Consider the following 22500-nt stretch of genomic DNA (forward strand, 5'->3'; position numbering starts at 1 on the left):
CTCCCTTCTCCAGGCCGATGGCAGGTCAGAGTGACCAGGACGGGCTCCACGGGTCCCGGGCAGTCCTCTCCCGGGCGTACGTGGTTGTCCGACAGATTCGGGCAGATGTGCTTTTACGAACCGGATCGGAATCGGCCCAAATAATAATAATAATAATAATAATCCACATTTGTAAGGCGCACAATCACCCGTAAGGGTCTCTAGGCGCTAGGGGCCGTTGGGAAGATTAAGCAAGCTATTGCCCAGAGTCACATGGTGCTGGGCTAATCTGCCGCCGGTGCCGGGGATCGAACCGTGATCCCCAGATTCCAGAGTCAGCCGCCCTAGCCGCGGCGCCAGCTATTTCCCAGAGTCACGTGGTGCTGGGCTAATCTGCGGCCGGTGCCGGGGATCGAACCCTGATCTCTGGGATGCTCGAGGGTTACTACGGGCTCTACAAAAACCTTAAATAAAAAAATCTCCAGATTCCGGAGTCAGCCGCCCTAGCCGCGGCGCCAGCTATTTCCCAGAGTCACCTGGTGCTGGGCTAATCTGCGGCCGGTGCCGGGGATCGAACCGTGATCTCCAGATTCCGGAGTCAGCCTCCCTAGCCGCGGCGCCAGCTATTTCCCAGAGTCACGTGGTGCTGGGCTAATCTGCGGCCGGTGCCGGGGATCGAACCCTGATCTCTGGGATGCTCGAGGGTTACTACGCGCTCTACAAAAACCTTAAATAAAAAAATCTCCAGATTCCGGAGTCAGCCGCCCTAGCCGCGGCGCCAGCTATTTCCCAGAGTCACCTGGTGCTGGGCTAATCTGCTGCCGGTGCCGGGGATCGAACCGTGATCCCCAGATGGGGATATCCCAAAAATCTGGCATGGATACGGCCCGCCAGGACTGGTTTGGGCACCCCTGATCTAAAGGTCCCTGGTTCAATCCCGGGTTTCGGCACAGTTGAGAGGTTCCTTGCTTCTGACAAAAGAGGTCTTGGAATCTGCTACAGTACTTTTTTCTCTATTCATCAAATTTTTTCCAACTGATATACAACACAAGTAATTTAACATAGACTTTGCTTTCTGTCCTCATTCTAAACTTGCTTCCACATTTCTTGATTTCAGGTTAGACTATGAATGTTTCCCATTTCATGCTTTTTTGTAAAGTAACCTCTTGTCTGCCTTACCTTCAACTTCCCCTTAAACACAGATGTCAGTAGTCAGATGACATTGCTTACCTACTCAGGCCAAATACGTCTGGGTAATATAGTGCTAGTCCATTCAGAGTTAAAAAAACGCTACCTAACCCGGATCCTAAAAACGCTATTTACCCATTTCACAAAGTTAACTGCTGAATGATACAGGACTCCTTAAAACATATCTCTAACATATAAGGGTAAATATCCAGGTCATGCATCTAGTTTGTTGAATGGTTCAAATCAAAGTATGAAGACCTCAGCTAGCAGCAGGCCGAAATAGCTCAGTTGGGAGAGCGTTAGACTGAAGATCTAAAGGTCCCTGGTTCAATCCCGGGTTTCGGCACAGTTGAGAGGTTCCTTGCTTCTGACAAAAGAGGTCTTGGAATCTGCTGCAGGACTTTTTTCTCTATTCATCAAATTTTTTCCAACTGATATACCACACAAGTAATTTAACATAGACTTTGCTTTCTGTCCTCATTCTAAACTTGCTTCCACATTTCTTGCCTTCAGGTTAGACTATGAATGTTTCCCATTTCATGCTTTTTTGTAAAGTAACCTCTTGTCTGCCTTACCTTCAACTTCCCCTTGAACACAGATGTCAGTAGTCAGATGACATTGCTTACCTACTCAGGCCAAATACGTCTGGGTAATATAGTGCTAGTCCATTCAGAGTTAAAAAAACGCTACCTAACCCGGATCCCAAAAACGCTATTTACCCATTGCACAAGTTAACTGCTGAATGATACAGGACTCCTTAAAACATATCTCTAACATATAAGGGTAAATATCCAGGTCATGCATCTAGTTTGTTGAATGGTTCAAATCAAAGTATGAAGACCTCAGCTAGCAGCAGGCCGAAATAGCTCAGTTGGGAGAGCGTTAGACTGAAGATCTAAAGGTCCCTGCTTCAATCCCGGGTTTCTGCACAGTTGAGAAGTTCCATGCTTCTAACAAAATAGGTCTTGGAATCAGCTTTAGTACTTTTTTCTCTATTCATAAAAAAAATTTCCAACTGATATACAACACAAGCAATTTAACATAGACTTTACTTTCTGTCCTCCTTTAAACTTGCTTCCACATTTCTTGCCTTCAGGTTACACTATGAATGTTTCCCATTTCATGCTTTTTTGTAAAGTAAACTCTTGTCTGCATTACCTTCAACTTCCCCTTGAACACAGATGTCAGTAGTCAGATGACATTGCTTACCTACTCAGGCCACATACGTCTGGGTAATATAGTGCTAGTCCATTCAGAGTTAAAAAAACGCTACCTAACCCGGATCCCAAAAACGCTATTTACCCATTGCACAAGTTAACTGCTGACTGATACAGGACTCCTTAAAACATATCTCTAACATATAAGGCTAAATATCCAGGTCATGCATCTAGTTTGTTGAATGGTTCAAATCAAAGTATGAAGACCTCAGCTAGCAGCAGGCCGAAATAGCTCAGTTGGGAGAGCGTTAGACTGAAGATCTAAAGGTCCCTGGTTCAATCCCGGGTTTCGGCACAGTTGAGAGGTTCCTTGCTTCTAACAAAATAGGTCTTGGAATCAGCTGTAGTACTTTTTTCTCTATTCATCAAATTTCTTTCAACTGAAATAAAACACAAGCAATTTAACATAGACTTTGCTTTCTGTCCTCCTTCTAAACTTGCTTCCACATTTCTTGCCTTCAGGTTAGACTATGAATGTTTCCCATTTCATGCTTTTTTGTAATGTAAACTCTTGTCTGCATTACCTTCAACTTCCCCTTGAACACAGATGTCAGTAGTCAGATGACGTTGCTTACCTACTCAGGCCACATACGTCTGGGTAATATAGTACTAGTCCATTCAGAGTTAAAAAAACGCTACCTAACCCGGATCCCAAAAATGCTATTTACTCTTTGCACAAGTTAACTGCTGAATGATACAGGACTCCTTAAAACATATCTCTAACATATAAGGGTAAATATCCAGGTCATGCATCTAGTTTGTTGAATGGTTCAAATCAAAGTATGAAGACCACAGCTAGCAGCAGGCCGAAATAGCTCAGTTGGGAGAGCGTTAGACTGAAGATTTAAAGGTCCCTGGTTCAATCGCGGGTTTCGGCACAGTTGAGAGGTTCCTTGCTTCTAACAAAATAGGTCTTGGAATCAGCTGTAGTACTTTTTTATCTATTCATCAAATTTTTTCCAACTGATATACAACACAAGCAATTTAACATAGACTTTGCTTTCTGTCCTCCTTCTAAACTTGCTTCCACATTTCTTGCCTTCAGGTTAGACTATGAATGTTTCCCATTTCATGCTTTTTTGTAATGTAAACTCTTGTCTGCATTACCTTCAACTTCCCCTTGAACACAGATGTCAGTAGTCAGATGACGTTGCTTACCTACTCAGGCCACATACGTCTGGGTAATATAGTGCTAGTCCATTCAGAGTTAAAAAAACGCTACCTAACCCGGATCCCAAAAATGCTATTTACCCATTGCACAAGTTAACTCCTGAATGATACAGGACTCCTTAAAACATATCTCTAACATATAAGGGTAAATATCCAGGTCATGCATCTAGTTTGTTGAATGGTTCAAATCAAAGTATGAATACCACAGCTAGCAGCAGGCCGAAATATCTCAGTTGGGAGAGCGTTAGACGGAAGATCTAAAGGTCCCTGTTTCAATCCCGGTTTTCGGCACAGTTGAGAGGTTCCTTGCTTTCAACAAAATAGGTCTTGAAATCTGCTGCAGTACTTTTTTCTCTATTCATCAAATTTTTTCGAACTGATATACAACACAAGCAATTTAACATAGACTTTGCTTTCTGTCCTCCTTCTAAACTTGCTTCCACATTTCTTGCCTTCAGGTTAGACTATGAATGTTTCCCATTTCATGCTTTTTTGTAAAGTAAACTCTTGTCTGCATTACCTTCAACTTCCCCTTGAACACAGATGTCAGTAGTCAGATGACATTGCTTACCTACTCAGGCCACATACGTCTGGGTAATATAGTGCTAGTCCATTCAGAGTTAAAAAAACGTTACCTAACCCGGATCCCAAAAACGCTATTTACCCATTGCACAAGTTAACTGCTGAATGATACAGGACTCCTTAAAACATATCTCTAACATATAAGGGTAAATATCCAGGTCATGCATCTAGTTTGTTGAATGGTTCAAATCAAAGTATGAAGACCTCAGCTAGCGGCAGGCCGAAATAGCTCAGTTGGGAGAGCGTTAGACTGAAGAGCTAAAGGTCTCTGGTTCAATCCCGGGTTTCGGCACAGTTGAGAGGTTCCTTGCTTCTAACAAAATATGTCTTGGAATCAGCTGTAGTACTTTTTTCTCTATTCATCAAATTCTTTCCAACTGATATACAACACAAGCAATTTAACATAGACTTTGCTTTGTGTCCTCCTTCTAAACTTGCTTCCACATTTCTTGCCTTCAGGTTAGACTATGAATGTTTCCTATTTCATGCTTTTTTGTAATGTAAACTCTTGTCTGCCTTACCTTCAACTTCCCCTTGAACACAGATGTCAGTAGTCAGATGACGTTGCTTACCTACTCAGGCCACATACGTCTGGGTAATATAGTGCTAGTCCATTCAGAGTTAAAAAAAACGCTACCTAACCCGGATCCCAAAACTCTATTTACCCATTGCACAAGTTAACTGCTGAATGATACAGGACTCCTTAAAACATATCTCTAACATATAAGGGTAAACATCCAGGTCATGCATCTAGTTTGTTGAATGGTTCAAATCAAAGTATGAAGACCACAGCTAGCAGCAGGCCGAAATAGCTCAGTTGGGAGAGCGTTAGACTGAAGATCTAAAGGTCCCTGGTTCAATCCCGGGTTTCGGCACAGTTGAGAGGTTCCTTGCTTCTAACAAAATAGGTCTTGGAATCAGCTGTAGTACTTTTTTCACTATTCATCAAATTTTTTCTAACTGATATACAACACAAGCAATTTAACATAGACTTTGCTTTGTGTCCTCCTTCTAACCTTGCTTCCACATTTCTTGCCTTCAGGTTAGACTATGAATGTTTCCCATTTCATGCTTTTTTGTAATGTAAACTCTTGTCTGCATTACCTTCAACTTCCCCTTGAACACAGATGTCAGTAGGCAGATGACATTGCTTACCTTCTCAGGCCATATACGTCTGGGTAATATAGTGCTAGTCCATTCAGAGTTAAAAAAACGTTACCTAACCCGGATCCCAAAAACGCTATTTACCCATTGCACAAGTTAACTGCTGAATGATACAGGACTCCTTAAAACATATCTCTAACATATAAGTGTAAATATCCAGGTCATGCATCTAGTTTGTTGAATGGTTCAAATCAAAGTATGAAGACCACAGCTAGCAGCAGGCCGAAGTAGCTCAGTTGGGAGAGCGTTAGACTGAAGATCTAAAGGTCCCTGGTTCAATCCCGGGTTTCGGCACAGTTGAGAGGTTCCTTGCTTCTGACAAAATAGGTCTTGGAATCAGCTGTAGTACTTTTTTCTCTATTCATCAAATTTTTTCCAACTGATATACAACACAAGCAATTTAACATAGACTTTGCTTTGTGTCCTCCTTCTAAACTTGCTTCCACATTTCTTGCCTTCAGGTTAGACTATGAATGTTTCCCATTTCATGCTTTTTTGTAATGTAAACTCTTGTCTGCATTACCTTCAACTTCCCCTTGAACACAGATGTCAGTAGTCAGATGACATTGCTTACCTTCTCAGGCCACATACGTCTGTGTAATATAGTGCTAGTCCATTCAGAGTTAAAAAAACATTACCTAACCCGGATCCCAAAAACGCTATTTACCCATTGCACAAGTTAACTGCTGAATGATACAGGACTCCTTAAAACATATCTCTAACATATAAGTGTAAATATCCAGGTCATGCATCTGGTTTGTTGAATGGTTCAAATCAAAGTATGAAAAACACAGCTAGCAGCAGGCTGAAATAGCTCAGTTGGGAGAGCGTTAGACTGAAGATCTAAAGGTCCCTGGTTCAATCCCGGGTTTCGGCACAGTTGAGAGGTTCCTTGCTTCTGACAAAATAGGTCTTGGAATCAGCTGTAGTACTTTTTTCTCTATTCATCAAATTTTTTCCAACTGATATACAACACAAGCAATTTAACATAGACTTTGCTTTGTGTCCTCCTTCTAAACTTGCTTCCACATTTCTTGCCTTCAGGTTAGACTATGAATGTTTCCCATTTCATGCTTTTTTGTAATGTAAACTCTTGTCTGCATTACCTTCAACTTCCCCTTGAACACAGATGTCAGTAGTCAGATGACGTTGCTTACCTACTCAGGCCACATACGTCTGGGTAATATAGTGCTAGTCCATTCAGAGTTAAAAAAACGCTACCTAACCCGGATCCCAAAAACGCTATTTACCCATTGCACAAGTTAACTGCTGAATGATACAGGACTCCTTAAAACACATCTCTAACATATAAGGGTAAATATCCAGGTCATGCATCTAGTTTGTTGAATGGTTCAAATCAAAGTATGAAGACCACAGATATCAGCAGGCCGAAATAGCTCAGTTGGGAGAGCGTTAGTCTGAAGATCTGAAGGTCGCTGGTTCAATCCCGGGTTTCGGCACAGTTGAGAGGTTCCTTGCTTCTGACAAAAGAGGTCTTGGAGTCTGCTGCAGTACTTTTTTCTCTATTCATCAAATTTTTTCCAACTGATATACAACACAAGTAATTTAACATAGACTTTGCTTTCTGTCCTCATTCTAAACTTGCTTCCACATTTCTTGCCTTCAGGTTAGACTATGAATGTTTCCCATTTCATGCTTTTTTGTAAAGTAACCTCTTGTCTGCATTACCTTCAACTTCCCCTTGAACACAGATGTCAGTAGTCAGATGACATTGCTTACCTACTCAGGCCACATACGTCTGGGTAATATAGTGCTAGTCCATTCAGAGTTAAAAAAACGCTACCTAACCCGGATCCCAAAAACGCTATTTACCCATTGCAAAAGTTAACTGCTGAATGATACAGGACTCCTTAAAACATATCTCTAACATATAAGGGTAAATATCCAGGTCATGCATCTAGTTTGTTGAATGGTTCAAATCAAAGTATGAAGACCACAGCTAGCAGCAGGCTGAAATAGCTCAGTTGGGAGAGCGTTAGACTGAAGATCTAAAGGTACCTGGTTCAATCCCGGGTTTCGGCACAGTTGAGAGGTTCCTTGCTTCTAACAAAATAGGTCTTGGAATCAGTTGTAGTACTTTTTTATCTATTCATCAAATTTTTTCCAACTGATATACAACACAAGCAATTTAACATAGACTTTGCTTTCTGTCCTCCTTCTAAACTTGCTTCCACATTTCTTGCCTTCAGGTTAGACTATGAATGTTTCCCATTTCATGCTTTTTTGTAATGTAAACTCTTGTCTGCATTACCTTCAACTTCCCCTTGAACACAGATGTCAGTAGTCAGATGACGTTGCTTACCTACTCAGGCCACATACGTCTGGGTAATATAGTGCTAGTCCGTTCAGAGTTAAAAAAACGCTACCTAACCCGGATCCCAAAAATGCTATTTACCCATTGCACAAGTTAACTGCTGAATGATACAGGACTCCTTAAAACATATCTCTAACATATAAGGGTAAATATCCAGGTCATGCATCTAGTTTGTTGAATGGTTCAAATCAAAGTATGAAGACCACAGCTAGCAGCAGGCCGAAATATCTCAGTTGGAAGAGCGTTAGACGGAAGATCTAAAGGTCCCTGTTTCAATCCCGGTTTTCGGCACAGTTGAGAGGTTCCTTGCTTTCAACAAAATAGGTCTTGAAATCTGCTGCAGTACTTTTTTCTCTATTCATCAAATTTTTTCGAACTGATATACAACACAAGCAATTTAACATAGACTTTGCTTTCTGTCCTCCTTCTAAACTTGCTTCCACATTTCTTGCCTTCAGGTTAGACTATGAATGTTTCCCATTTCATGCTTTTTTGTAAAGTAAACTCTTGTCTGCATTACCTTCAACTTCCCCTTGAACACAGATGTCAGTAGTCAGATGACATTGCTTACCTACTCAGGCCACATACGTCTGGGTAATATAGTGCTAGTCCATTCAGAGTTAAAAAAACGTTACCTAACCCGGATCCCAAAACTCTATTTACCCATTGCACAAGTTAACTGCTGAATGATACAGGACTCCTTAAAACATATCTCTAACATATAAGGGTAAATATCCAGGTCATGCATCTAGTTTGTTGAATGGTTCAAATCAAAGTATGAAGACCACTGCTAGCAGCAGGCCGAAATAGCTCAGTTGGGAGAGCGTTAGACTGAAGATCTAAAGGTCCCTGGTTCAATCCCGGGTTTCGGCACAGTTGAGAGGTTCCTTGCTTCTGACAAAAGAGGTCTTGGAATCTGCTACAGTACTTTTTTCTCTATTCATCAAATTTTTTCCAACTGATATACAACACAAGCAATTTAACATAGACTTTGCTTTCTGTCCTCCTTCTAAACTTGCTTCCACATTTCTTGCCTTCAGGTTAGACTATGAATGTTTCCCATTTCATGCTTTTTTGTAAAGTAAACTCTTGTCTGCATTACCTTCAACTTCCCCTTGAACACAGATGTCAGTAGTCAGATGACATTGCTTACCTACTCAGGCCACATACGTCTGGGTAATATAGTGCTAGTCCATTCAGAGTTAAAAAAACGTTACCTAACCCGGATCCCAAAAACGCTATTTACCCATTGCACAAGTTAACTGCTGAATGATACAGGACTCCTTAAAACATATCTCTAACATATAAGGGTAAATATCCAGGTCATGCATCTAGTTTGTTGAATGGTTCAAATCAAAGTATGAAGACCTCAGCTAGCGGCAGGCCGAAATAGCTCAGTTGGGAGAGCGTTAGACTGAAGAGCTAAAGGTCTCTGGTTCAATCCCGGGCTTCGGCACAGTTGAGGGGTTCCTTGCTTCTAACAAAATAGGTCTTGGAATCAGCTGTAGTACTTTTTTCTCTATTCATCAAATTCTTTCCAACTGATATACAACACAAGCAATTTAACATAGACTTTGCTTTGTGTCCTCCTTCTAAACTTGCTTCCACATTTCTTGCCTTCAGGTTAGACTATGAATGTTTCCCATTTCATGCTTTTTTGTAATGTAAACTCTTGTCTGCCTTACCTTCAACTTCCCCTTGAACACAGATGTCAGTAGTCAGATGACGTTGCTTACCTACTCAGGCCACATACGTCTGGGTAATATAGTGCTAGTCCATTCAGAGTTAAAAAAACGCTACCTAACCCGGATCCCAAAACTCTATTTACCCATTGCACAAGTTAACTGCTGAATGATACAGGACTCCTTAAAACCTATCTCTAACATATAAGGGTAAACATCCAGGTCATGCATCTAGTTTGTTGAATGGTTCAAATCAAAGTATGAAGACCACAGCTAGCAGCAGGCTGAAATAGCTCAGTTGGGAGAGCGTTAGACTGAAAATCTAAAGGTCCCTGGTTCAATCCTGGGTTTCGGCACAGTTGAGAGGTTCCTTGCTTCTAACAAAATAGGTCTTGGAATCAGCTGTAGTACTTTTTTCACTATTCATCAAATTTTTTCTAACTGATATACAACACAAGCAATTTAACATAGACTTTGCTTTGTGTCCTCCTTCTAACCTTGCTTCCACATTTCTTGCCTTCAGGTTAGACTATGAATGTTTCCCATTTCATGCTTTTTTGTAATGTAAACTCTTGTCTGCATTACCTTCAACTTCCCCTTGAACACAGATGTCAGTAGTCAGATGACATTGCTTACCTTCTCAGGCCACATATGTCTGTGTAATATAGTGCTAGTCCATTCAGAGTTAAAAAAACGTTACCTAACCCGGATCCCAAAAACGCTATTTACCCATTGCACAAGTTAACTGCTGAATGATACAGGACTCCTTAAAACATATCTCTAACATATAAGTGTAAATATCCAGGTCATGCATCTAGTTTGTTGAATGGTTCAAATCAAAGTATGAAGAACACAGCTAGCAGCAGGCCGAAATAGCTCAGTTGGGAGAGCGTTAGACTGAAGATCTAAAGGTCCCTGGTTCAATCCCGGGTTTCGGCACAGTTGAGAGGTTCCTTGCTTCTGACAAAATAGGTCTCGGAATCTGCTGTAGTACTTTTTTCTCTATTCATCAAATTTTTTCCAACTGATATACAACACAAGCAATTTAACATAGACTTTGCTTTGTGTCCTCCTTCTAAACTTGCTTCCACATTTCTTGCCTTCAGGTTAGACTATGAATGTTTCCCATTTCATGCTTTTTTGTAATGTAAACTCTTGTCTGCATTACCTTCAACTTCCCCTTGAACACAGATGTCAGTAGTCAGATGACGTTGCTTACCTACTCAGGCCACATACGTCTGGGTAATATAGTGCTAGACCATTCAGAGTTAAAAAAACGCTACCTAACCCGGATCCCAAAAACGCTATTTACCCATTGCACAAGTTAACTGCTGAATGATACAGGACTCCTTAAAACACATCTCTAACATATAAGGGTAAATATCCAGGTCATGCATCTAGTTTGTTGAATGGTTCAAATCAAAGTATGAAGACCACAGATATAAGCAGGCCGAAATAGCTCAGTTGGGAGAGCGTTAGTCTGAAGATCTGAAGGTCCCTGGTTCAATCCCGGGTTTCGGCACAGTTGAGAGGTTCCTTGCTTTTGACAAAAGAGGTCTTGGAATCTGCTGCAGTACTTTTTTCTCTATTCATCAAATTTTTTCCAACTGATATACAACACAAGTTATTTAACATAGACTTTGCTTTCTGTCCTCATTCTAAACTTGCTTCCACATTTCTTGCCTTCAGGTTAGACTATGAATGTTTCCCATTTCATGCTTTTTTGTAAAGTAACCTCTTGTCTGCATTACCTTCAACTTCCCCTTGAACACAGATGTCAGTAGTCAGATGACATTGCTTACCTACTCAGGCCACATACGTCTGGGTAATATAGTGCTAGTCCATTCAGAGTTAAAAAAACGCTACCTAACCCGGATCCCAAAAACGCTATTTACCCATTGCACAAGTTAACTGCTGAATGATACAGGACTCCTTAAAACATATCTCTAACATATAAGGGTAAATATCCAGGTCATGCATCTAGTTTGTTGAATGGTTCAAATCAAAGTATGAAGAACACAGCTAGCAGCAGGCCGAAATAGCTCAGTTGGGAGAGCGTTAGACTGAAGATCTAAAGGTCCCTGGTTCAATCCCGGGTTTCGGCACAGTTGAGAGGTTCCTTGCTTCTGACAAAATAGGTCTTGGAATCAGCTGTAGTACTTTTTTCTCTATTCATCAAATTTCTTCCAACTGATATACAACACAAGCAATTTAACATAGACTTTGCTTTGTGTCCTCCTTCTAAACTTGCTTCCACATTTCTTGCCTTCAGGTTAGACTATGAATGTTTCCCATTTCATGCTTTTTTGTAATGTAAACTCTTGTCTGCATTACCTTCAACTTCCCCTTGAACACAGATGTCAGTAGTCAGATGACGTTGCTTACCTACTCAGGCCACATACGTCTGGGTAATATAGTGCTAGTCCATTCAGAGTTAAAAAAACGCTACCTAACCCGGATCCCAAAAACGCTATTTACCCATTGCACAAGTTAACTGCTGAATGATACAGGACTCCTTAAAACACATCTCTAACATATAAGGGTAAATATCCAGGTCATGCATCTAGTTTGTTGAATGGTTCAAATCAAAGTATGAAGACCACAGATATCAGCAGGCCGAAATAGCTCAGTTGGGAGAGCGTTAGTCTGAAGATCTGAAGGTCCCTGGTTCAATCCCGGGTTTCGGCACAGTTGAGAGGTTCCTTGCTTCTGACAAAAGAGGTCTTGGAATCTGCTGCAGTACTTTTTTCTCTATTCATCAAATTTTTTCCAACTGATATACAACACAAGTAATTTAACATAGACTTTGCTTTCTGTCCTCATTCTAAACTTGCTTCCACATTTCTTGCCTTCAGGTTAGACTATGAATGTTTCCCATTTCATGCTTTTTTGTAAAGTAACCTCTTGTCTGCATTACCTTCAACTTCCCCTTGAACACAGATGTCAGTAGTCAGATGACATTGCTTACCTACTCAGGCCACATACGTCTGGGTAATATAGTGCTAGTCCATTCAGAGTTAAAAAAACGCTACCTAACCCGGATCCCAAAAACGCTATTTACCCATTGCACAAGTTAACTGCTGAATGATACAGGACTCCTTAAAACATATCTCTAACATATAAGGGTAAATATCCAGGTCATGCATCTAGTTTGTTGAATGGTTCAAATCAAAGTATGAAGACCACTGCTAGCAGCAGGCCGAAATAGCTCAGTTGGGAGAGCGTTAGACTGAAGATCTAAAGCAGGGGTGCCCAAACCTGTCCTGGCGGGCCGTATCCATGCCAGATTTTTGGGATATCCCCATCTGGTGATCACGGTTCGATCCCCGGCGCCGGCGGCAGATCAGAGTGCCCAGGACGGGGTCCATGTGACCCGGGCAGTCCTATCCCCTGGGTGTACGTGGTTGTCCGACATGTCGGTCGTATTTGCTTTTACGTACCGGATCGGAATCGGCCCCCATAAAATCGTACGTAAAGTATATAGCAAATCAACCTGAAATCTGCTGGGTCAGAAAGGGCTCGATTCCGATCCGTGTCGGAAGGTTAGGAGTCCGTACGAATTTGTCGGGACGGCATGGCAGAGTGCCCGGGACGGGCTCCATGCGTCCCGGGCATTCGTCCCCCGGGCGTCCGGGGCTACATCCAGGCTGACGGTATGGCAGAGTGCCCGGGTCGGGCTCCATGGTTTTCACGGTGGTCCTCCCCTGGGTGTCAGGGGGCTCCTGGCCGACGGCATGGAAAAGTACCCAGGACGGGCTCCATGCGTCCCGGGCATTTGTCCCCCGGGCGTCCGGGGCTCCATCCAGGCCGACGGCATGGCAGAGTGCCCGGGTCGGGCTCCATGGTTTCCAGGGTGGTCCTCCCCAGGGTGTCGGGGCGCTCCATGCCGAAGGCATGGAAAAGTGCCCAGGACGGGCTCCATGCGTCCCGGGCATTTGTCCCCCGGGCATCCGGGGCTCCATCCAGGCCGACGGCATGGCAGAGTGCCCGGGTCGGGCTCCATGGCTTTCACGGTGGTCCTCCCCTGGGTGTCTGGGGGCTCCAGGCCGAAGGCATGGAAAAGTGCCCAGGACGGGCTCCATGCATCCCGGGCACGGGCACGGGGACGGGGACAGGGTCGGGAGAGTCCAGGTGGCTTCACTTCCGTGTCCAGCCATCTGATCGCCCAGATTCCCTCGGCCATCTGGTCGCCCGGATCCCCTCGGGCATCTGGTCGCCCGCAACGCTTTCCTATGGGGCGACCAGATGGCCGAACTTCCCTGGAAGTCCCGATGAGGTGCCATTCGCCGCCCGGATCCCAGCGAGGGCTCCAGGAGGTTGGGTACATTCGCGCCTTGGGTCCCCTCTGTCACCTCGCGTGCACAGATTACAAGAAAAGGGGGTAATTTTCCTCCGGATTACTAGGGAGAAGGGTACGCCCGGACACCCCTCCGAGGCTGGTGGTTCTCTGCCATGGGGACCAGATGGGCTATGCCTGGGCAACACCTCCCTAGGCCACCCGGGGCTTCCTTCCTCCAGGCCAACTGCATGTCAAATTGCCCAGGACGGGCTCCATGGCTCCTGGGCAGTCGTCCCCCGGGCGTCCGGGGCTCCATCCAGGCTGACGGCATTGAAAAGTGCCCAGGACGGGCTCCATGCGTCCCGGGCATTCGTCCCCTGGGCGTCCGGGGCTCCATCTAGGCTGACGGTATGGCAGAGTGCCCGGGTCGGGCTCCATGGTTTTCACGGTGGTCCTCCCCTGGGTGTCTGGGGGCTCCAGGCCGAAGGCATGGAAAAGTGCCCAGGACGGGCTCCATGCGTCCCGGGCATTCGTCCCCCGGGCGTCCGGGGCACCCATCACAGCGGCCACGCCCACCAACCTTAGGCCACGCCCCCTCACCCAGTACTTAGGCGCGCTGAAACGATAGCGCGACCAGAGAACTGGTTAGCTCCTGAGGCGGAAGCCGGGAGGAAAAACGCTAAAATTGCTTGTGTGTTTTAAATACTTTTACTCTTTTGTGATACTGTGATTTTAACTATTTAGAAGCCTACCTGCCACTCGACCACTGTTTCCTCAGCACAGCCGATCTAAGCGCTGTCAGGGAAACCTTCCACGGCTGACGACACTCAGCCCAATCACAGCGGCCACGCCCACCAACCTTAGGCCACGCCCCCTCATATCACATAAATGTGCTTCCCCCGGAAGCGCAGCGGACGAGCGCAGTGGGAGCGCCGTTTGCGCGCCGAAGGCGCGCCTAAGGCAAGCCCGTCTGCGCCCGTCCGCGATCGAACGCGGTCCAGGGCCATACCTTATGCCCCACAGGAGACTAGCATCCGTTGGAGCAAACAGGAACTGGCAAAATTTCGCCACAACACGGCCACTTCCTGCACTCATACCTTACGAGTGGAGGATAACATAGGTTGCGAAAACTGCCACTTCTCCTATGACCCTGACCCTGACGCGAACATGGCCACTTCTGATCACACCTTGCAATGCGGATTACTTAACTTGCGCTCGTTGCGGAAACATAAGCTAGATTTACACGACCTACTCACAGAGAAACGGTGGGACCTCATGTTTTTAACTGAGACCTGGCTTGACGAAGGTTCCACTCCGGATGCCCTTGAGGCACTCCCAGAGGGCTATACTATGCACAGACAGGATAGACCCAAAGGTAGAGGAGGCGGAATTGCAATCATAGCCCAAGAGAAATTACACTGCCAACTAGATCACTCCCCCATCCTACACAGTGAAGCAGGGAACTTCACCATCAAAGTGAATAACGGATATACACTGAAGGGCGTGCTAATTTACAGACCCCCGGGACCACTGGCCAGGTTCGAAGAGAGCCTGGTTGAGGGTATCATAGAGATGGCGCTATGTAAAGAAAAATTCCTGGTACTCGGAGACCTTAACCTTCATCTCAATGACCCCTCCGATAGCGTCAGTAAGAACTTCTGTCAGGCACTAGGAGCCCTCCAACTGAGCCAAATCGTTAGGGGTCCTACGCACCAACTTGGTCATCTGCTTGACCCTATTTTTGTTAACTGGAAAGAAATAGAAGCTTCTACCCCTATCCCGATCCCCTGGTCTGACCACCATTTAGTACCTTTCTCTATATACATTCCTGAAAGGAAAACCCCGCCACCAGTGGCACTTTACCACCTAAGGAGGAGATGGGCCACCTTCTCCCAGTCCAAATTTTGCGAGGCATTAACCAAAGGGGGTAACCCCGGAGGGAATGATGCCGATACAGCTAACATCAATCTGTGCAAGCGCATTAATGAGGCTCTTGACGCCACCGCTCCCCTCTCAAAAGCTAAAATAGGCAATCGTGCTCAAAAAACAGCCCCATGGTTCAATGACGAACTACGAGTCAGGAAAGCCGCACTGAAAAGAGCAGAAAGACACTGGCGGGGGGCACCCTCTAAAGAAACCAGGGACATCTACCTGAGTGTGAGGCGCCTCTATCATGGGCTAATTAGAAAGTCCAAATCAACCTACTATTCAGCTAGAATCAGTGAAGCTGGTAACTCTATGAAGGAGCTCTTTTTGATCTATAAAACTCTTTCTAGTGGAAAACCTGCTATTACCCCAACCGACTGCTCGCCTGAATCCTGCAATCAGATTGCAGATTTCTTCGCGAAAAAAATAACTAATATTTATTCGGCTTTCCCAACCCAGCCCATCACCGGGCTAGAATTCACTGAAAGACCCAGAACTTGGGGGGATAGACAAAGACTGACCAACTTTGTCACCCCGCCCTCAGATGAACTTCTAAAAATCTGTAGGTCCGTGAAATCGGGTTCTCCACGCGACCCTACTACCCCCAAACGTCTAATAGATAGTTTGGCGGTATTAGAACCCTACATACGACACCTACTGGACACATCTTTCAGCACCAAGACTGTGCCAAATGACTGGAAAAAGGCGGTGGTCCTACCCCTTAGAAAGAAACCGAACGTCAGTTTCGATAAACTTGACAATCTGAGACCAATTTCCCTTCTACCCTACCTGGCCAAAGTGGCAGAAAAAACGGTCAACCGGCAACTAATGGAGTTTGTGGATAAGGCAGCCTTACTTCACGACACCCAATTTGGTTTCCGTCCCCGCCACTCCACAGAATCTGCGCTGTTGACAGCGGTGGAGTCCCTACGCCAGGGGGCGGATGAGGGTCACACTATGGCCCTCATCCTATTGGACTTGAGCGCAGCATTCGACACTGTAGCTCACACCACCTTGCTACAGTGTCTGAATAGTGGAGGAATATCAGGAGCTGCACTCCAATGGATCCAATCCTACCTGACTGGGAGGAGTTTTCAGGTCCGCCAGGGAGACCACTACTCCAGGGACATAGATTTGGGCCAGGGAGTTCCCCAGGGATCATCCCTGAGCCCCACTCTTTTTAATCTCTACGTCTCCCCATTAGCCTCCATTGCCACAGGACACGGGCTGCAAATTGTGTCCTACGCCGATGACACGCAGCTGGTAATCTCCCTCTCGCGTGCACCCGACCTTGCTATGGACAGCTTCAGAAGTTGCATGCAAGACCTGGCAACTTGGATGTCCAGCAATTGCCTCAAACTTAACGGCAGCAAGACCGAGGTGCTCGTGATAGGGAAGAATCCGTCTGCGTGGTCATCGGCGTGGTGGCCACCATGCCTGGGGGAAGTTCCAACACCCCGACAGGAAGTCAAAAACCTAGGCATTTGGCTCGACTCGGACCTTTCCTTTGGACCCCAGATAGATCGGGTGGCGGGCGTCTGCTTCACTGTTCTGAAAAGCCTGCGGAAGGTCCTTGTCCTCTTGCCAACTTCGGCCCGCAGAACGCTGGTGCACGCGCTCGTTACATCACGGTTGGACTACGGTAACCTACTGTATCTGGGAGCAACCTGTAAGGCAGCTAACCGCCTTCAGGTGATACAGAATGCGGCAGCCCGCCTTATACTCAATCTCCCCAAAAGATCCAACTCCAAAGCTGCCCTTCAGACCCTCCACTGGCTGCCAGTAAAGAGCAGAATTGCATTCAAGGCCCTATGCACCTGTCATCGCATTTTGGCTGGAAAGGCGCCAGCCCCACTCAATAGCCTTATCACCAGGTATACACCAACACGCGCCTTACGCTCCTCTCACGGAGGCCTGTTAAAAGTCCCTAGGGTTAGCAGGACTCGCATGGGAGGGAGGTCCTTCCGTTACCTGGCGGCGAAGAGTTGGAATGACTTACCCCTCAACCTTCGCTTGGACCCCTCTGAAGCAAGCTTCCGAAAGAAATTGAAAACGCACCTCTTTCAAAATTAATTAGGCCTCCCCCTCCTTCTGTTTCTAAGCCCCAGTTCCAGCGCGGGGACACGCTTTCTGCGTAACCATGCGCTTTACAAAAATCCCTAATAATAATAATCTCCATGAGGCCAACGGCATTGGCAAAGTACCCAGGACGGGCTCCATGGGTCCCGGGCAGACCTCCCCCCGGGCGTCCGGGGCTCCCACCTCCAGGCCGACGGAATGTCAAAGTACCCAGGACGGGCTCCATGGGTCCCGGGCAGCTTCCCCCGGGGCGTCCGGGGCACCCACCTCCAGGCCGACGGCATGTCAAAGTACCCAGGACGGGCTCCACGGGTCCCGGGCATTCCTCCCCCAGGTCGTCCGGGCCCTAGAGCTCCGGTGGTCCAACCTGCGCCTGAGGCCCAGCCGGGGTCCAAGAGCCCTGCCTTGCGTGGGCAGGCAGTCAGGAACCCTACCGCGAAGGCTTGGGATGGATGGGGAGCTGGGAGTCCTTTCGATCCCGGCCCTCTGGTCGCCCGCGATAAATGCTTTCCAATGGGGCGACCAGATGGCCGGGCTTCCCTGGAAGTCCCGATGAGGTGCCATTCGGCTCCTGGATCCCAGCTAGGGCTCCATGAGGTCGGGTTCTTTTACGCCTTGGGTCCCCTCTGTCACCTCGCGTGCACGGATTGCAAGAAAGGGGGGTAATTTCCCTCCGGATTACTAGGGGCATGGTACGCCCGGACACCTCTCCAGGGCTGGTGGTTCTCTGCCCGGGGGACCAGATGAGATATGCCTGGGCAACACCTCTCCCGGGCGTCTGGGGGCTCCATTCTCCGGGCCAACGGCATGGCTCAATGCCCAGGACGGGCTCCACGTGTCCCGGACAGACCTCCCCTGGGCGTCCGGGGCACCCATCTCCATGAGGCCAACGGGATGGCAAAGTACCCGGGAAGGGCTCCACGGGTCCCGGGCAGCCTTCCCCCGGGCGTCCGGGGCTCCCACCTTTAGGCCGACGGCATGTCACACTGCCCAGGACGGGCTCCATGGGCCCCGGACAGACCTCCCCCGGGCGTCCGGGGCACCCATCTCCAGGAGGCCAACGGGATGGCAAAGTACCCGGGAAGGGCTCCACGGGTCCCGGGCAGCCTTCCCCCGCTCGTCCGGGGCTCCCACCTCCAGGCCGACGGCATGTCACAGTGCCCAGGACGGGCCCCATGGGCCCCGGACAGCCCTCCCCCCGGGCGTTCGGGGCACATATCTCCAGGAGGCCAACGGCGTTGCAAAGTACCCGGAAAGGACTCCACGGGTACCGGGCAGTCCTCCCCCCGGGCGTCCGGGGCACCCATCTCCATGAGGCCAACGGCATTGGCAAAGTACCCGGGAGGGGCTCCACGGGTCCCGGGCAGGCCTCCCCCGGGCGTCCAGGGCACCCACCTCAAGGCCGACGGCATGTAAAAGTGCCCAGGACGGGCTCCATGGGTCCCGGGCAGCCCACCCCCGGGCATCCGGGGCACCCATCTCCAGGAGGCCAACGGCGTTGCAAAGTACCCGGGAAGGGCTCCACGGGTACCGGGCAGTCCTCCCCCGGGCGTCCGGGGGCTCCCTTCTCCAGGCCGACGGCATGGTTCAATGCCCAGGACGGGACGTCAAGTGGCCAGGACGGGCTCCATGCGTCCCGGGCATTCGTCCCGGGACGGGGACGGGGTGGGGAAGAGTCCAGGCGGCTTCACCTCCATGCCCAGCCATCTGGTCGCCCGGATTCCCTCGGCCATCTGGTCGCCCGGATCCCCTCGGGCATCTGGTCGCCCGCAACGCTTTCCTATGGGGGGGACCAGATGGCCGAACTTCCCTGGAAGTCTTAATGAGGTGCCATTCGCCTCCCGGATCCCAGCGAGGGCTCCATGAGGTCGGGTTCTTTCACGCCTTGGGTCCCCTCTGTCACCTCGCATGCACAGATTGCAAGAAAGGGGGGTAATTTGCCTCCGGATTACTATGGGGCAGGGTATGCCCGGACACCCCTCCAGGGTTGGTGGTTCTCTGCCATGGGGACCAGATGGGATATGCCTGGGCAACACCTCCCTAGGCCACCCGGAGCTTCCTTCCTCCAGGCCAACTGCATGTCAAATTGCCCAGGACGGGCTCCATGGCTCTTGGGCAGTCGTCCCCCGGGCGTCCGGTGCTCCATCCAGGCCGACGGCATGGCAGAGTGCCCGGGACAGGCTCCATGCGTCCCGGGCCTTCGCCCCCCCGGGCGTCCGGGGCTCCATCCAGGCTGACGGCATGGCAGAGTGCCCAGGACGGGCTCCACGGGCCCCGGTCATCCGGGGCACCCTTCCCCGGGCCAGCGGCATGTCAGAGTGCCCAGGACCAGTTCCACGGGTCCCGGGCAGTCCTCCCCCGGGCGTCCGGGGCTCCCTTCCCCGGGCCAAAGCATTTCAGAGTGCCCAGGACGGGCTCCACGGGTTCCGGGCGTCCAGGTCTCCCTTCCCCGGGCCAACGGCTTGTCAGAGTGCCCAGGACGGGCTCCACGGGCCCCGGGCGTCCGGGGCACCCTTCCCCGGGCCAGCGGCATGTCAGAGTGCCCAGGACGAGTTCCACGGGTCCCGGGCAGTCCTCCCCCCCGGGTGTCCGGGGCTCCCTTCCCCGGGCCAAAGCATTTCAGAGTGCCCAGGACGGGCTCCACGGGTCCCGGACGTCCGGGGCTCCCTTCCCCGGGCCAACGGCATACAGGAGTGCCCAGGACGGGCTCCACGGGTCCCGGACGTCCGGGGCTCCCTTCCCCGGGCCAACGGCATACAGGAGTGCCCAGGACGGGCTCCACAGGTCCCGGTCGTCTGGGGCTCCCTTCCCCGGGCCAACGGCTTGTCAGAGTGCCAAGGACGGGCTCCACGGGTCCCGGTCGTCTGGGGTCCCTCCCCCGGGCCAACAGCAGGTCAGAGTGCCCAGGACGGGCTCCACGGGTCCCGGGCAGCCCACCCCCCGGGCGTTCGGGGCACCCATCTCCAGGAGGCCAACGGCGTTGCAAAGTACCCGGGAAGGGCTCCACGGGTACCGGGCAGTCCTCCCCCGGGCGTCCGGGGCTCCCTTCTCCAGGCCAACGGCATGGTTCAATGCCCAGGACGGGCTCCATGTGTCCCAGACAGACCTCCCCCGGGCGTCCGGGGCACCCATCTCCAGGCCAACGGCATGGCTCAATGCCCAGGACGGGCTCCATGGGTCCGGGGAGGCGTCCCATGCGCCTCCGGGCTTGGGAGCCCCGGCTGGGTCCAGGGGCCCGGGCGGGCCCCGGGTCGGGTGCTCCGGCCCTGGTCCCTGTCTCCCAGCCTACCGCACTGCCAAGGGCCTAGAAATGGGTTCCGTTGTTCCCGGGGAGCCTCCCCTTGCTTGGCTGGGTTCAGGAGCAGTGGCTAGGGCCCCTGAGGGCCCGGGGAGGGCGGCCTCCCCACCCCGGGCTCTGTCCTTGGTCCTGCTGCGTGGCAGGGTGCCCGGGACGGGGTCCGGAGGGACCGGGGAGGCGTCCCATGCACCTCCGGGCTTGGGAGCCCCGGCTCGGTCCAGGGGCCCGGGCGGGCCCCGGGTCGGGTGCTCCGGCCCTGGTCCCTGTCTCCCAGCCTACCGCACTGCCAAGGGCCTAGGAATGGGTTCCGTTGTTCCCGGGGAGCCTCCCCTTGCTTGGCTGGGTTCAGGAGCAGTGGCTAGGGCCCCTGAGGGCCCGGGGAGGGCGGCCTCCCCACCCCGGGCTCTGTCCTTGGTCCTGCTGCATGGCAGGGTGCCCGGGACGGGGTCCGGAGGGACCGGGGAGGCGTCCCATGCACCTCCGGGCTTGGGAGCCCCGGCTGGGTCCAGGGGCCCGGCCGGGCCCCGGGTCGGGTGCTCCGGCCCAGGGCCCTGTCTCCCAGCCTGCCGCACTGCCAATGGCCCGGGAAGGGGTTCCGATGTGCCCGGGGAGCCTCCCCTTGCTTGGCTGGGTTCAGGAGCAGTGGCTAGGGCCCCTGAGGGCCCGGGGAGGGCGGCCTCCCCACCCCGGGCTCTGTCCTTGGTCCTGCTGCGTGGCAGGGTGCCCGGGACGGGGTCCGGAGGGACCAGGGAGGCGTCCCATGCACCTCCGGGCTTGGGAGCCCCGGCTGCGTCCAGGGGCCCGGCCGGGCCCCGGGTCGGGTGCTCCGGCCCTGGGCCCTGTCTCCCAGCCTGCCGCACTGCCAAGGGCCCGGGAAGGGGTTCCGATGTGCCCGGGGAGCCTCCCCTTGCTTGGCTGGGTTCAGGAGCAGTGGCTAGGGCCCCTGAGGGCCCGGGGAGGGCGGCCTCCCCACCCCGGGCTCTGTCCTTGGTCCTGCTGCGTGGCAGGGTGCCCGGGACGGGGTCCGGAGGGACCGGGGAGGCGTCCCATGCACCTCCGGGCTTGGGAGCCCCGGCTGGGTCCAGGGGCCCGGCCGGGCCCCGGGTCGGGTGCTCCGGCCCAGGGCCCTGTCTCCCAGCCTGCCGCACTGCCAATGGCCCGGGAAGGGGTTCCGATGTGCCCGGGGAGCCTCCCCTTGCTTGGCTGGGTTCAGGAGCAGTGGCTAGGGCCCCTGAGGGCCCGGGGAGGGCGGCCTCCCCACCCCGGGCTCTGTCCTTGGTCCTGCTGCGTGGCAGGGTGCCCGGGACGGGGTCCGGAGGGACCAGGGAGGCGTCCCATGCACCTCCGGGCTTGGGAGCCCCGGCTGCGTCCAGGGGCCCGGCCGGGCCCCGGGTCGGGTGCTCCGGCCCTGGGCCCTGTCTCCCAGCCTGCCGCACTGCCAAGGGCCCGGGAAGGGGTTCCGATGTGCCCGGGGAGCCTCCCCTTGCTTGGCTGGGTTCAGGAGCAGTGGCTAGGGCCCCTGAGGGCCCGGGGAGGGCGGCCTCCCCACCCCGGGCTCTGTCCTTGGTCCTGCTGCGTGGCAGGGTGCCCGGGACGGGGTC

The 22500-nt window shown here is 50.9% G+C and overlaps 8 non-coding genes across 8 annotated transcripts; all 8 read left to right on the forward strand.

Annotated features, from left to right (window-relative positions):
• The first annotated feature begins 1440 nt into the window (after positions 1-1440).
• On the forward strand, positions 1441-1513 carry TRNAF-GAA (transfer RNA phenylalanine (anticodon GAA)). The gene has a single exon. It is a non-coding gene; the product is annotated as a tRNA-Phe (tRNA).
• Positions 1514-2606: 1093 nt separating this feature from the next.
• On the forward strand, positions 2607-2679 carry TRNAF-GAA (transfer RNA phenylalanine (anticodon GAA)). The gene has a single exon. It is a non-coding gene; the product is annotated as a tRNA-Phe (tRNA).
• A 2259-nt stretch (positions 2680-4938) lies between these two features.
• TRNAF-GAA (transfer RNA phenylalanine (anticodon GAA)) lies at positions 4939-5011 on the forward strand. The gene has a single exon. It is a non-coding gene; the product is annotated as a tRNA-Phe (tRNA).
• Positions 5012-5521: 510 nt separating this feature from the next.
• TRNAF-GAA (transfer RNA phenylalanine (anticodon GAA)) lies at positions 5522-5594 on the forward strand. The gene has a single exon. It is a non-coding gene; the product is annotated as a tRNA-Phe (tRNA).
• A 510-nt stretch (positions 5595-6104) lies between these two features.
• TRNAF-GAA (transfer RNA phenylalanine (anticodon GAA)) lies at positions 6105-6177 on the forward strand. The gene has a single exon. It is a non-coding gene; the product is annotated as a tRNA-Phe (tRNA).
• A 2258-nt stretch (positions 6178-8435) lies between these two features.
• Positions 8436-8508, forward strand: TRNAF-GAA (transfer RNA phenylalanine (anticodon GAA)). The gene has a single exon. It is a non-coding gene; the product is annotated as a tRNA-Phe (tRNA).
• Positions 8509-10183: 1675 nt separating this feature from the next.
• On the forward strand, positions 10184-10256 carry TRNAF-GAA (transfer RNA phenylalanine (anticodon GAA)). Its single transcript has one exon. It is a non-coding gene; the product is annotated as a tRNA-Phe (tRNA).
• Positions 10257-11349: 1093 nt separating this feature from the next.
• Positions 11350-11422, forward strand: TRNAF-GAA (transfer RNA phenylalanine (anticodon GAA)). The gene has a single exon. It is a non-coding gene; the product is annotated as a tRNA-Phe (tRNA).
• The last annotated feature ends 11078 nt before the right edge of the window (positions 11423-22500 follow it).

This window comes from Lissotriton helveticus, chromosome 8 (genome assembly GCF_964261635.1).
Source record: "Lissotriton helveticus chromosome 8, aLisHel1.1, whole genome shotgun sequence".
Lineage (NCBI taxonomy): Eukaryota > Metazoa > Chordata > Amphibia > Caudata > Salamandridae > Lissotriton > Lissotriton helveticus.